Here is a 16,346-nt window from a genome sequence, read left to right on the forward strand (position 1 = left end):
TACTTTTATTGTTTGAGGTTTCTTTTAGACTATAATGTGGCATTGTGATTTTGAGATGGGAAAAAAAAATCCCTTGTCTTTCAAACATAGGAATGTGATTGTATGCTATTGTTGCCAACAATGAGCTAAAGAGGTTAATGGATCACATATCTGGCAAACAGCCATCTTTCCTCCTGCTCAATATATTACACAGTATACATTTTGTTGTTGCTGCTGATCATATGATTTGGTCTGAGTAGTTGGTAAGTAAGTTTAGATTTAACTGGTCTCTTTCTAAAACAGCTTTGTCATTCAAGCTATATCCTGAAATTTTAAAAGTACAGTTTGGATTCGGAGCTCATGACCTTTTGAGGTGATGGTAAGAGTGGTCGGGGGAAGGAGGTGGGGCAGGCTATTGAATGAGAATCTAGAAATATTGTGCCTTGTAAATTGCATCCGACCTTTCATTTTCAGATTGCCTAAATTAACAGAGTGAAATTTCCATAATAAAAAGGAATGGGTACTGGAGAAAGTACAGCAATTCTTTCTAGTGTTGTTGCCCATATTCCTTCCAACAGACGTCTAATTAAATGGACCAACTCTCTCCACTGACCTCAGGTTGACACAAATTTGCATTCTGCGATTGTCATTTGAAAACAGACAAGCCGTCATAAGCAATAATGCTGTGATTTCTTGCCTAAAGGACTTTTCTGTGTGCTGCATTTGTACTATGGAATGTAAGCAAGAGACTAAATAAATGCTTCTACAGAGAAAAGGGGAGGAAAGGTTTTCATTTTTAGGGAACCCCAGAGGGAAAAAGTTTGTCAATGAGAAATACAATGTTCTGGGTAATTTTGGTTGGGTAAGGATGTATGTTGAAGGAGGGGACTAGAGTTGGGAAAGAGAAAGCCACACATCAGCCTCCTTGGAGCAGTAGGGTCCTTTCAGTCGGGTAAAGAGCACAGTAAGTGGCAGGTAGAATAAGCTCCTGCCCTGTTGTTTTGCTGATGGCAAAGGGTAGGAGGAACACAGACTGAATTGGGAAGGCTAGTGTGCGTCTCAGCTTCTGGACTTGGGACGTGAAAAGAAGGCTGAGCCCGGAGCTCCGCTTCCCAGCTAGGCGGTGATCGCCCCCTGTGACTCCGGATGCACACAGCAGCCCCAAGCATGCCGCGGCCGCCGCCCGACTTCTCACCGCCGCGGGCTCTCCCGCCTGGCACGCTGGAGCCATACACACCAGCTTCCTGGACATCTGTGTACCCCAAGCTCTGGGTTTAGGCCCCCCTCATCCCAGAGAGACGGGTCTCAGCGCCTCAGCGATTGGGTCCCTCCGACCTCTGTGTGCCCGAGTTCTGCCACCCTGGTCACCTCCGCGGGCTTCCCAGGCTGCGACCTCAGTCGAACTGGGAGCCCTGCGCGCCCACCCGGCCGTCCCACTGCGCCGCTTGCTCGCGGTTCCGGAGCCTGGGTGGGACGCTCAGTGGCTCAGCAGCAGGACCTCCGCCTCCGGGTAAATCCTCCTCCTACCCTTTCTCCGCCTAAGACCCTGCCCTCCCCCTGCGGCAAGCCGCTCCGGTGCGTGCGCCCATCTCACTGCTGAAGACACCTGCGCTTCCTTCCCCACCCTCCTCCTCCCTTTCGCTGCGGTTTCTCCACTGCCTTTGGGAGCTCAGGAGCGGCAGCTGGAGGAGGAGCAGGGGGAGGAGGGGAGGGCGAGGAGGAGTAGGGGCGGGGTGGGTGGGGAGAGAGCCGGGAGGGTGTGGACTGGCAGCCACTCTGCAGCTGGTCGCCGGGGACCCGGTCCCTCCTGCGCGCCCAAGTGATGGAGGGAAAGAGATTCGCTTAGACACACACACGCGCACACAGCTGGGCACGTCTCCGGGAGGCAGCTGCCGGCTCCGGCGCGCTGGGGGCCGGGCGGCGGCCGTGACAGCGCCAGCCGCGGAGAGCGGGGCGCCCGCACAGCTTGGCACCGGCGGCTCGAGGACGCAGGAAGGGAAGATCCCAGCCACACTGACTGTTGCTCTTTTGGGCGCATTGGGAGGGAGCGGGCTGCCCGAGGAGCTGTCACCGAGGACGCCCGAAGTCTCGACCTCTGCGCGCAGGATCGGGGGCTGCGCCGGTGCCCTCGTGGGGCCAGGAGGATGCGCACCTCCTCCCGCAGACCGGCTGCTGTCTCCGGCACTGCGCGGACTCCGGCTCCTGCGGCCGCCCATGCCGTGCCCGCGCCACGGGAGCGCGCCCTGCCGCACCTGGTTCCAGCCTCTCTGGGAAGTGCAGGAAACGCGCCCTAAACTCCACTACTTCTCGCCCGCCTGCCCCCCCGCCCGGCTCCCCGCCCCGGACCTCACCGCCATCGCCTGCGTGTGGGGCCCGCCCGCCTCTTACTCACAAGCGCCACGCACAGCCCTGGTCCTTTGCTCCCATTCACGCTGACGTTCTCCGCCGAGCCGAGCCCGGGCATCCGAAACTCCTGGACCAACTGCCGCCCGGACCGCAGGAGCCGCCTGGTGGCCCCGCGCGACCCGCCGCCAGCCCCCGAGCCCTGGGGCTCCCGCCTGCGCCGCAGCCGCCGCGGACCACGGTGAGCAGGGCGCGCTGCCCGCCTCGCGCGGGGGAGGGGCTTGAGCACACCCGGCCGAGACCTCTAGAATTGGGGGGAAATGAGAAGGGACACATCGCTGAAGGGAGGCATCCGGGGGATGCCCCCAAAAAGCACTTTGTGCGGTGCGGTTCTCCCGGGCGCTGCCTGGGGAAGACTTTTGCGAGGTTTGCTAGGACCAGAGGTTAAAGTACTGCGAGATGAGAAACGGTGGGGGCAATTCCTGAGGTAAATTAGACAGGCGGTGTCAGTCAGCCTGCCTGCCTGTTTCTGCCTCTCCCGGAGCGCTGGGTAGCGGTCTGAGGGAGAAAGGAAACACGCTTTCACTGCGCTTGCCAGAGTTTGGGGGATTGTGTTCGGCCACTTCTGGGGTGGCTGTGGGGCTGTCTGGAGCGCGAGGGCAGCTTTGGGGCAGCGGGGTCTGCAAGGCGGGAGCAGAGGACCGGCAGAGGGCAGGCAAAGGGCAGGCAAAGGCTAAGTTATCGTGTGGGTGGGGTGTTTGCTCTTCTCAGCCGGCCCCTCCCACACCCCTCACAGCCCCACTTTACGAATCTCTTCCCACCCACCCAACACACACACACACACACACACACACACACACACACTCACACGGGATGGATGCAGTCGAGGGGTGGTCATACTGTTACTACTGAAAAGTCTGAGAGGTCAGGTCGCTGTGGCTTCTGACTGGAGCGCTGAGACTCCTGCTCCTGTTACTTAGGCGACCACCTTGGTTTAGGGAAACCTGAAAGGAGTGTTCAGCTTAAGGTGGATGTCTTTACGTGGAGGTTCCAAGTGCACAGCAAGCAGACCTCTTGGCGTCACAGCAAGTGACACAACTCCGGAGTCACTTCACCTTGGTGGGTTTCCTCTGCTCTCCGACTTCGCCACTTCAGAGCTGCAGGGCACCCACCCAAGGGAGCTGATGCTCAGATCTGTGGTCTGCCCGGTCCTCACCCCGTGGGTCAGTCTCTCGTGCTCTCTCGCTCACGCTCGCTCTCTCTCTCTCTCTCTCCCCCTCTCTCCTCTCTCCTCCTCTCTCCAAATACCAGTTTCTTCATGGAAAACATTGATTCCTTAAGGAGAGATTTAATATTTGCAAAGTGTGCTTTATGTCATATTACTTCGTTGATAATTTAATTGCACTGTAACTCTTCTCTGATTTATGAAATCTTGGCCTGATAAATAGCATGCAGGGTCAGGTTGGGTGGGAGTGAAAGTGGGTGGGTGGGCCTCCTTTCTGTGCTAGTGCTTCTTTCTAAACTGATTTGCTAGACGTAATAAAAAGCTGGTGCTTCTTCAAGGTTTTGCTTAGCAGTTTCTACATATTTCAGAGCTTTGGACAAATTTCACATTATAATTTAGTTCAAATATATTAAGTTTCTTTTCAAAGAAAAAGGTGAAAAGAAGATAAAAGGGGATTACAAATTTGGACATCAAAAATGATTATTTTAAAAAAATGTTTTATTGCTATCAATTATGTTGCAACAGAGTTGTTAGCATTGTTACCTTGGCATTTCCTCCTAGTGAAGTTCTTAAAGAAATGAAAACAATACTACTTACCTCTTTTCTCTGCTCATTGCTCAAAGTAACTGAATGAGCATCAGGGCAGGCTTCTTAACTTGAGAAATATGAAGCTATTCACCAGTGAACTAATGGAGACATAAGAAGTTATTACAAGGCACATAGCAATGGGAAGGAAACTTGCTTAAATTTAACTTCCTACAGTGTTTTAACAGTGAAAAAGAAAACTGCTTTGTCCTCTCCTAAACTACTCTGGCCTTTTAGAAACACTCTTTCCTCAGTTAATAAAACATATGGAAACATCATTACATGAGAAAAATATTTTCAAATAGGTACCTAATCAGATTACATGCGAAATTATGAGCAGAATATTCAATGGGGTATTACAGCAAGTACTGGGATCTTGGTTTCTAGGTTAAGCCAGAGCTCATGCTTAAATTTTAAGAATTGAAATTGCTCCCTTTGACATCCTTGTGAGGAGGTGTTTCCCAGTGTTTTCATTATGCTTGTATCATTGTCCTTACCAGTTTTGCAGGCTACACAGATGTTTTTGAATGAATAACCTTCTTACTCACTGAATTTTCACTCATTCAAAAAGTATTTATTGAGCACATAAACACATATAATATGCAAAGCTGAGCTGGGGTGTTATTTTAAACAAAAAGGGAGGATTTCTGGTAGAAGCAGGATGCTTACTCCTACACAGTGTAAATAGAACTGTAGAGCAGTGGCTTACTTAGGGAAGCAGCATCTTGCCCAGAGTGGGTGGTCAACAAAGAGCTGTTGACTCAAAAATCACATAAGATGTTAACTAGCCAACTTTGTTTCCATTCTAAATACTACAATTATTCTTAACCCACGGTGTCATTAGGATGTGACTCAGCTTCGGAGACTTGGTGTTGACTCTAATCTCCTTGCTCTTTGTCTGAATACTTTAGAGTAATATAACTATCTGTGCACTGTATGATTTCTAGCTCTGGCTTTCCGTGTATGATTTCTATGGAGTTATGCCAGCTCTGAATTTGTCATTAGTATTCATTGATGAGTAAATGTTAATGTTATTGTTGCACTGAAAAAGTGAACTCACATTTATAGAACACAACAAATATTTTGCTCCTAAATTTTACTCTCTTTATTTTTATAAGCTCAGAAACAGTAATAATTTTTTAAAAATGCAATTATATATAAATGAACAAGTTACAAAAGTAGTTATTTAGGATTTTTTAGAAAAGAGGAAATGTCTTGTGGAAATTTTAGTTGAAGTAAATTTTCTTTGATGCTCTTCATATAACTACCAGGATGGTCTTTTATTGTAGGTACCCTCATTCATGAATAAAATAACTCTCAAGGTAACTTCCTAGTTAAAGGGGCTAGTGGAGGAGAGAATGCTTGCTAAAAATAATTCCAATTTGGGAATGGAGTATGAGCAATAACACTAGAGTTGTGTCATTGAAATTATGTGAATATTTGTATATTTCATTGGTTTTTACATGGATGAATTTTTTGGATTTCCAAATACCTTATTCCAATATTTTCATATTCTGAGATTATTGCAGTTAAGTGAAGAATTATTATTTGGTAATTGAATAATAGTTTATTTTAAGTACAGGTGAATAGTTTGAAAGAGAGAACAAGTCAAATTAAGTAAATTATTTAAACCATAGATTTAACATCATTTAAGTCCTTCATTTTTTGGTAAGGGAAGCTCAAAACAAAAATACCTAGTTAAACTTTTATTATAAATTAAACTGTTGCCATTTAGAAAAATTCTGTATTTCAGGTTTTCTGTGCATTCAAAATCAATTTTTTGAAGTTAGCATAAATGTAACTTTTTGTATATTTTTTCTGGTATCTAATGTAATCGTTGAGAAATTTTGCTTCCTCTGGAATCAATGCTTGTTTCTGAGTTGTAATGTTTTCTTAACCTTTAGGTAGAAGTGCAATTAAAGCAAGATGTTAATAACTACATTTAAAAATCACCAATCTAAGTAAAAAACATTTCAGAGTAGCTAACATTGATCAAAAGTAGAGTAAAAGATTATATCTGGAAATGTATAGATAGGATAAATAAAACTCTCTAAATCTCATATGGAAGTTCCATTATGGTGTCTTACTATTAACGTTGGTACAATAGATTATTTTCCATTTTCTTGAAAAGTTTTATGAAAGAAAGCTATGTTCATATTAAGAAATGGTTGAAGAGTTTATTTGAATTTAGACCACTGTGTATATATACAAATGTATATGTATACATGTACACATATGTATGTATACACATATACACATATGTATGCATATATAGTATATATGCTTCAGCTTATGTATATGTCTATGTTTTTTAATAACTTTGTACAATAGGAATAGAATTCTTTTGTGGCATATGTGGTTTGTGAAGTCAGCATCACTTTGAGAATGATATTCATAAATGCTCTACTAGTTTGATATTGAAAATATGGAGTATGATAAATTTTTTGAACAATTTATTTAAGCAACACTTGTAATAACTTTTAGTATGTGCCTGACACTGCCCAAAGAGCTCTACTAATATTAACTCATTTAATTCTGGTAGCTCTCCTGTCATTTCCCATTTTACAGAGGGAAAATAAGTATGTACAGCTGCTATTATTATTTTATTTTTCTTTGATGTTATCATTTTTATTGCCATTTAAGAGATGAGGAAGGTGAGGCTTTATGAACCTAAATAAATGACTCAAGCTCCACAGCTACTATATGGCAGAGCTGGCATTTGAGTCCAGGCAGTGTACTCTGCTCTTAATTGATTTTTTTTAAGTTTACTTAAATAGAGGGTCTAGTGGGAGTAAGTTAAGTTGTAAAGCAAATAGATTCTAGCAACTGAGATTTATGATAATTTTCAACTTCTAGTGAATTCTTCAGAAATTCATAACGAAGGCAATTGTAATGAAGCCGTGACATAACCTGAACCACAGTGGTCCTTGAGCATAGTGCTGTAACTTAATGTAGTTTTTAATGGACTCAATAATTTTCAAAGGTTCAGCTACTTTTAAATTAGGTAACTTTAAGAACTGATGCCATTTTTAAGTACTTTTAATAGCTCAGAGAATCTGAAACTGAATGTTTTATGCTTCCCATGATATCCTTATAATGTGATCCTCTTGCACAGAGGTCAATGTTGTGTTACTATAGTGTATGGTACTTGCCAAAGGAATCTGAGCTTTACAGAAGGCGTGAATTGAGAAGACTTATTCTGCTCAGACTCAGGTACACAGAGTTGGCATCCCGTTAATATTTATTGCATGTACTGAAGCAAGGCATTCCACATGTTGCTACTCCAGAGGTTAAAAAAAAAAAAACCCACACACAAAAAACTTAAAGTGTCTTTATAACTGCACAGTTTTAAGATGTGATTTAGTACTGAATAGACATTTTCTTTTGTCATGATGATCTCAGGACATTACTATCTATGAAACCTTGTGGAATAATAACTTTTATGAGATTGAATGGCCTGAGATAGAAAGGAGAAGGATGGTATGAGAAGTGTGAATAATAAACCGATTTAAATATTTAAGTTTAGAAGTAGACAAAAGAAGGAAGTATGCCTGTAATTGTACTTTTTATTTTAAAAAGGCTTACAAGGCATAATTAACATGGAGTAACAGAATATTTAAACTGCTAATGAGGTAGCATAACTTTTATCATAAATATTAAGTCTAACTATTTGAGTATAGTTTCGGGAACTATTTAGGAACATATTAAAATGTCACTGTAATGTTCTTTGCCATAGCTAACTAACTCAAGTCAATGAAAAAAATCACAATAATTCTGAACCTGCCTCAACATAAACAAAGTATTTATTATAGTATAAGTACTGCAGTTGGACAGAGTTGGCTGAATTAAAATCCCTGCTTTACTGCTTATTGGCTGTGGTATCTTGGGAAATTACTTCGCTCTTCTAATTCTTAGTAATTTAATTAATTATTATTATTATTATTATTATTATTATTTGAGATGGACTCATACTTTATCACCCAGGCTAGAGTGCAGTGACACGATCTTGGCTCACTGCAACTTCCATCTCTTGGGTTCAAGTGATTTTGTGCCGCAGCCTCCTGAGTAGCTGGGACTACAAGCTTGCACCACCATGCCAAGCTAATTTTTGTATTTTTAGTAGAGACAGGAATTTGCCATGTTAACCAGACTGGTCTGAGCTCCTGGCCTCAAGTTACCCACCCACCTCGGCCTCCCAAAGTGCTGGGATTACAGGCATGAGACACTGCACCTGACCAAATTCTTAGTAATTTTATCTGTTATATGGAAATGGAAATACCACTTCATTGATATCCATATGATAATCTATGTAAAATACCTAGCATTGAGTGTCATACATAATAAAACTTCAGGAAGTAGTAATGACACTGCTGTCATCACCACCATTTTTAACATCACCATACCATCATCATAGATGGTTAAACATAATGGGCACAGCATGCTCATTGTGTATATTTGAATACGTCATTCTCCATTTTAAAGCATGAGTTCTCTTTCTGTTGAGGGAATAGTATGAAGAAAGAACTATGTGTTTTAAGACTTAAGCTTGATTGGCCGAGCGCGGTAGCTCATGCCTATAATCCCAGAACTTTGAAAGGCCAGGGTGGGCGAATCACGAGGTCAAGAGATTGAGACCATCCTGGCCAACATGGTGAAACTCCATCTGTACTAAAAATAGAAAAATTAGCTGGGCGTGGTGGCACGCCCCTGTAGTTCCAGCTACTTGGGAGGCTAAGGCAGGAGAATTGCTTGGAGCCAGAATGCGGAGGTTGCAGTGAGCCAAGATTGTGTCACTGTACTCCAGCCTGGTGACAGAGCCAGACTCTGCCTCAAAAAAAAAAAAAGAAAAAAAGACTTAAGCTTGATTAAAGTGATACCAGATTTAAAGGGCTATGCTGAGCACAGAAATTAAGAGGAGGTTTTGGGACAGCTAATTCACTGTTCTTTCTTGCAAGGCCTCACTTTATAAGTTCACATGATTCTTTGGAATATCTATCATCTTATCCAGATGTAGTAAATGGAAAAGAATTAAAGTTGTTTTAAAATAATTGAAATATTTCTATTTGTCTTTATATCTAAGTTGAAAGCTTTAGGTTCCACAGAAATTTCTTTCTGACAATTTTATATCTCATATCTTATAGGACTCATTGTATAAAGGGGAAAGCTATTTCTTAACTGTGGTCACTAAATGTGAATAACTTCATTTAAAAGGTTAAGTTTAATTTTATTCTAATATATATATATTGCCACTCATTTAATTCTGGTAGTTGATATTACTATGTACCAAACAGTATAGGTCTTTATATATTGTGTCCTTACAAAGCATTCATTGGGACATATGCCATTAGTATTTCTATGTCACAGATGAGGAAATTGAGGCTCAGGAAAGACCCAGAGCTAAAGGGGTGGAGCCGTGATCCTCATCCACACCTTCTTTCTCTGAAGCCGATATTTAACCCCCACACTAATGGGCTTCTTAGTTGCAGTTAGCCCCTAGGTATTTTTTGTGGATTTCTGGGCCTTAAAACCCATGCCTCCCTACTTTTCTGTATCTTCATTGCAACAAACGAAAGAGTAATTTCAATAAAGCTCGATTTCTTGGCTTTGTCATATTGCAGTTTTCATATGTATATGCAATGGCCACTAGAACAAAGAATTAGATAACATTAATTATTAGCAAACAATTGAATCAATTTTAAAATAGACTTAAGTCTGCCAAGATCCTTCTAAATACAGTCATGTGTCACTTGACAATGGAGCCTAGTACACACCCAGGCTATATGATATAGCCTATCATCCCTAGGCTTCAAACCTGTATAGCATGTGGCTGTACTGAATACTGCAATCAGTTGTAATACAACTGTAAGGATTTGTGTGTCTAATCATAGAAAAGATACAGTAAAAACGTAATAGTAAAATCAAATGGGACCATCGTTGTTTATGTGGTCTGTTATTGGACGAAATTATGTTATGCAGTACATAACTTTAGTTGCATTCACACTCTATATGCAGTAGTGGGAACTGACATTCCATGCAAATGGAATTTCTTCATCTGGTGAGCAAGCTGCCTGTGACCTAAATTTCCTACTGGACTCACTTTTTCTGAGCTGAATTCAACAATATAGGATGAGAGGTCACTGGAAAAGAGCCCTTCTTCCCAGGGATACAGCATGGAGAAGTAGAAAAGCTCACTACTGAGAACTCCAGGGTTCCTGCAGATCTGAAAGGTCCCGTTGCACCCCTGAAAATATCCAGAAAAGGCTCAATGACTGTTGTCTTGCTCACCTGACTGAGTACTTCTCAAGGACAGGGATTGTATTCTTTTCATCCCTATTTCTGTGGTACGTGGAATATGGTTTAATGGGGCAGCCATAGACCTCCTTAGTGTGGGCACTCAGAATTTCAGGAGCAGAGAGCTGAAGCACCCAGACAGGAAGATCTGGGAAAGAAAGGAAAGGCAGAGCACAAGACAGGTACAAGGGTATGTGAGGGACTGATGGGCTTGCCAGATGCATAGGTAGCTGGGAGATACTTCTTTCCATTTTGTTTTTACTTAACGACGGTTCTGTTCCTCTGTTTCCAAATCTAGACTAGATGTGTGATACCCATTTAGCTCTGATAGCTGACTCTTTAAAGTGAAGAACATTATTCCCATTGTCCTGATAGATGTGCCTGGCACATCATAAAATCTTTTAAAATATTAGCTAAAATGTTATTTTCAGATTTTCTATGAATATAATTCTTTTTTCTTAATCAGGTGTTTATCTTATCTTCATACCCTGTCCACTCTGAAATGGATTGCCAATGAGTTCAGGGTTATTTATAGCAGCATTTACTTTGGGAGTTTCTGAATTCTGCAAATATTAGTGCCCTTAAAAGGGCTTCCAACTCTGTACCACCACAAAAAGACCAAGTACTTGAAAATTTTTATACACCATTACTTTCTTAAGGTTACCTGTTCTCAAATACTGTATTTTGCTCTTCTGTATTCGTAGTATCATCTGCCCAGACATCCAAGAAAAGTGAGAAACTAAGAATGGTTTGTTACAAAGATCATAGTAAGAACATAGATACCTCAAGATCATTTCTTCCCACTTGTAGTCTGTGACCAAGATGTGACAGCCCTGCTTCCCGAACACCTATCTCTCCAGCCCCATCATAGTAGCCTCCTGTTAAGCCTTGGATCTCCATCCTCTTCCATGCTTGAATTTTTTCTGACTACAAACCTGATCATGCAGTTCCCTTGCTTACTAACCTGCAGCATCCCTAAGCTTCAGAGTAAAGTTCAAACTAGCTCAACCTACAAAGCCCTTAGTATTCCAGTGGACCAGCCTGGGACTCATCTTCTGTCACTCCTCTGTAAGGTCCTTACAATTGGGTGACTCCAGGGAAGGAATGGACCATGCTCCTTCATACTTTATGACTTTCTGCATGCTGGTCCCTCTCCCTAATGGTGCTCTGCTTGTCTAACCTCTTATCTTGCACACTACCTCTCTTTGTTTTCTTGCCCCTTTTCTCTGTAGCCTATCTCCACCCAAGCCAGGATGGGCTAGCATTCTGCTCCTCTGTTCTGTAGTACAGATCATACTCTATTGAGTTAATGTTATTCCCCTGTCATACACACATATAAACACTCATTTTCTCCCCACCCCCAAAAGTACCTACATCTCCAGTGCCTAGCATAGTGTCTGGATTCTAGGAAGCATTAAATACATTTTTACTGGAGAAATAATCATCTTATCTCTCCCTCTGTCTGACTTTTTTATGCCTTTCTTACTCACTGACTGACTTATTTCAGAATACATTGAACAAGTACTGTGTGTCAGGCAGTGTGCTGGATCTGAGAATATAATGACTTTATTAGTCCTTTATTACAAGTTCTCAAATAACTTGTAAGCCCAAGGGCAATCCAACTTTCAAAGAAACAAACAGCATCAAGTGTGCTAGATGATGGAGAGAATGCATAGTGAGGGCACAATGTGCCTGGTGGAGCAAGGAAAAGTCTACCCTCGATCTTGCCCTAACCTGCTACATACCTATTTTTCCTTGTCTCTAGTGTTTTAAGTGCCCAGAAGTAAGCATCCGTCTATTAATACTATTATAGTAATTTCTAAGAGATGATTTAGGTCTCCATTTCTTTAATAATAGTCTATAGAGAATTAGACAATTTTTATTTTTATTTTCTACTTGCAGACCAAGAAAGCTTCAAAAAGTTCCATAACAGTCCATGAGCTCATCTTTGAGTTTTTCCTTTATTTAAATTCTTTTCAGTATATCTAATAAACTTATTATTGATTTAATTTCATTTTTCTCTATAAAGCAAGGGACTTATATTTAACCAATTATTAGTATCCACCTAATGAGATATAAAAATCTGAGTTCTCTTTTAAGAATTAAAATAAGTATGAAATTAAATTATTTTACCATTACCAAAGTGGAAAAATTAATAAGATCAAAAGATTAGCTAACAACATATGGTAATCACACTGCAGATGCCTCTCTAATACTAAATAAATAGAAATGACCTGTTCATTAATACATTTAATGGCAAACATTTGGAAGCAAGTCTCTTTTAGATGTGCATGATCATCCCCTGATAAGTAATTATATGTGCAAATAAAATAAGAAATTAGTTTCAAAAACATAACATTTAAAATATAATGTTACCTTCAAAAATATATAAAATATAATACACTATTCTCTAAAAATATTTGACACATTTAATATACTGAATAAACTAGACTATTTTAGGTGACTTCCTGTATATTATTCCCAAAATTAAAAACAAAGTAGTAATTAAATATGTTATATTCTTTGTTTTCCTCTAAAGTACATAAAAGCATTTTAATTAATATTCTCTAGTTATGTAGATATTATATTCCCATTTCCTGTCTGAAAGTGAGAGAAAATCATGAGCAATAAAAAAGTAGAACCACATTAATTCAGTCTGCTTTTAGTTATAAATTTACTTTGAAATTCTTTAACTATTTTGAAGATGTAACTATATTCTGTTTTAAAATGTATCTTAACTTCTTTCTCTGACTTCAGTAGCATTCTGATTACCAATAATTCCATTGCCGGGAGAAAGGGTCTAGTTTTATTCTCTTGCAATCATGAGGTTTTCTGTGACTTAATTCTGTTACAATAAACAATCAGCCATTCTTGGTCTATATGTAGTTCCCTACATACTTTTATATATTTCAAAATGTTGAAATGTTGGAAAGCTGAACAAAAGACTTACATATGTTATAAGTAGTTGACCATAGGACTTACAATCCATTCTGGGAGACTTTCAAAATTGAAATGGGATATATTAATAATGGTGCTGACAAAAATGTTATGAAGTCCCTTAATATAGTGCTTGCTGCCTTCCTGTGCCAGTGGTTTACTGTTTGGGAAGATCCCTTCTATTAGCCTGTCTTTTCTTACCCAACACAGGCTGGCGTAGACATTCTGGTAATGATGCATGTTGCAGTCTTTGTTCACCCAGGACTCCCTAGATGCCTACAATAGGTTTGAGGAAGACTTTATTGTTTTGGAAGAGAACCAAGTGGGGTTTTGGCTCCCCATGTTAGAGAAAAGGGAGACTGATGTATTAAGGGAGTATGGTGCAGAAAACGAAAATCGGACCTCTGTGAGTGTGGAGCTGGGTGGAACCTGTGGATGCTCATGTGAGGAAATGTGGTCCATGTTCTCCCCATCCTAACCATCACTAAACCAGAGGGTTGGAAGCATACCTTTGGCCCTGATAGCTAAACACTTGCCACAAAGCATCCCCTACTCACTTCATCTAGCGGGACTGAGTAGCAGGAAACATGACAGTAACTCAGTATCATGATAATAGCTTAAAATCTTGTTTACACATTCAGCAGCTATTCACCGAGCAACTACTGTACTCTAAGAGCTTCATTCACTGATACAAAAGACAGTTCAGCATATTACAGGCTATTTAGGGATGTGCTGGAGGAGACTGTAGGACCCATAAAAGTAAAAACCCTTCAGAATTCCCACCATTACCCATGTTTATTTTCTTGATTTTTCTCTTTCAATAAACACAACTTTTTAAAGGTATCTATTTAATATGTTCTTTCTCCTTTTGAGATGCTGATCACTAGAAATTTTAAATATTTTTAAAGAAACATCTGGAATAATCTAAATTTTCTCAGTAATGGAAGTGAGAATTTATGTCACAGAAATGGAGACATTTATACCACTCCCACTGGACTGTGCATCTCTTACCCAAGGAGGAGTACCAGGAAGAAGAATGCAAGTGTGTGTGTTTTGCCGACTGTATTTCAAACATACATTTAAGTAGTTCTACTTTTTGTCATTATTTCCATCTGAAAAACTTTTTTCTTTCTTCCTGGGACAAAAAAAAAAAAAAAAAGCCACCCAAATTATTAATTCTATTTAAATAATGTGCTGTATTTAGAAGAGTGGCTGCCAAATTTGTTGAGACCTATAACAAGATAATTAATTATCTAGCACACAAGGACTATTGGAGTGTTGGATATAAAACAGATGGTGGAAGAAGAAGGATGAGGCAGTCAGGATGCTCTGAGGGTGTGATAAGTCTTTCAGCCTCAGTGGGGTAAAAGCTACTTGTGAGCCAAACCTCCTTCATACTTCCTGCTGTGCTTACTTTTTTTTGATTGTTCCTTCCATCACCCCATCACTTTACTCCTTGAGATTCCGGCTTCTCCTTCCCACTGCCACCACATTCATTTTAAATGTCAAGAGAAGTTAGAGAAGTTAGGGGAGGTGAGGGCAAAGGTCTACTCCCCTTGGACCCAGAACTCCAGAACTCAGAGCCAGCATCTGTGGCAGCCCCGATACCAATCCTGTGGAGCAAAGGCTGCAGTACCCTTGTCCTGACATTGCTTTTAGTCATGCAGATGTAGACTATTCCAGAGTTTTAGGTTCATATCAGAATCAATTAGATAAATTAATATTATAGGCAAACACCATGAATTTCTTTTGATTTGCTAATTTCAAAGTCTTAAACTGAAATCTAAAGATTTTCCCAGAGAAAACCTGGTTGAATATCAGTGAAAAAGGCTATACAAGGAATGGTTAATCCTCTCCACTTCAAAGTGATTCTCCTCTATGTCTAATCAAGCTTGCCAGCAATTAGAAGGTACATTTATATTGAACTAAATATTTGACGGTAGAGATTATAGTGACTTCATCTTTGGTGCTTTTCTTACAGATTTATCATCTATTACAAATTGTTGCCGTCACGATGCATTTATAACTCTGCCACAGTCTTAGTACTTCTCATTACAAAGAGGGGCAACAGTTAGATTTCAGATATTAAAAAAACTATTTAATTGCAAACTTTATCACTCATGCCCTTATCAGAATAATTCTGATAAGATATCATCACAATAAAGGTACTCATTCATCATAAGACAAGTGAGTTTCTGATCTGGGGAAGTAAGCAGTCACCTTGCCTATCCCACCCTCTCAATATCAAGCCCATCTTTTATCATTTAAAGTAAAGTTCCCTAAAATAGATTACACTGACAAGTAGTAATTACTGACAGCTGCATTTAATTAGCAAAGCAGATTCCTGCTCATGACAATAAAGTATTATTACATGTTTAGCATTAGCACTGCCAGTGAGAGGTGACTTTGCTAACACGGAACTAAAAGACCTGTTTTCTTTATTTAAAAACACACCCAGTTTGGCTGGAATTGAGCTTGTGCTACGTGGGAGTGTCTATGGTTTTACAAAATGAAAGAAAAACAGTAGCTATAGAGTGTTTTTCTTTTTCTTTTTCTTTTTTTAGGAAAACAAGCAGATTGTACAAGGATGAGAAGTAATCTAGTGCCAGCCATGGGCTCCCATTCTGGGATTGTGTGTCAGTGTTTATGTGTTTGTGAGTCTGTGCGTGTGAGGGGTAAGGAGGAATGGAGGTGTTTGGGTGCCAGAGATGGAAAGAAATTAATTAATCCTGTAAATAAGTAATTTCTGATTATATTAAAGACACTATTGCTAATCTACCCACCTTCCTTCCTTCCTCCGTCTTACCCTCCCTCCCTCCCTCCCTCTTTCCCTCCTTCCTTCCTTCTTTCCTTTCTTCCTCCCTCCCTCCCTCCTTCCTTCCTTCTTTCCTCTCTCCTTTCCTCCCTCCCTCTTTCCTTCCTTCCTCCCTCCCTTCCTCCCTCCCTCCCCCCTTACCTACTTCCTCCCTTCCTCCCTCTCTCCCAC

At 40.8% G+C, this 16,346-nt stretch overlaps 1 protein-coding gene across 2 annotated transcripts in view; it reads left to right on the top strand.

The window, feature by feature from the left end:
• Nucleotides 1-1,743: 1,743 nt before the first annotated feature.
• Nucleotides 1,744-16,346, top strand: part of HS3ST5 (heparan sulfate-glucosamine 3-sulfotransferase 5) — a 298,437-nt gene continuing 283,834 nt past the window's right edge. For both annotated transcript variants that reach the window (XM_017530800.2, XM_037739357.1), the window contains exon 1: nucleotides 1,744-2,563. The gene's annotated coding sequence lies outside the window, so the exon portion shown is untranslated. The remainder of the gene's footprint in view (nucleotides 2,564-16,346) is intronic.

The sequence above is a fragment of the Cebus imitator genome, unplaced genomic scaffold (genome assembly GCF_001604975.1).
Source record: "Cebus imitator isolate Cc_AM_T3 unplaced genomic scaffold, Cebus_imitator-1.0 Scaffold69, whole genome shotgun sequence".
Taxonomy (NCBI): Eukaryota; Metazoa; Chordata; class Mammalia; order Primates; family Cebidae; genus Cebus; species Cebus imitator.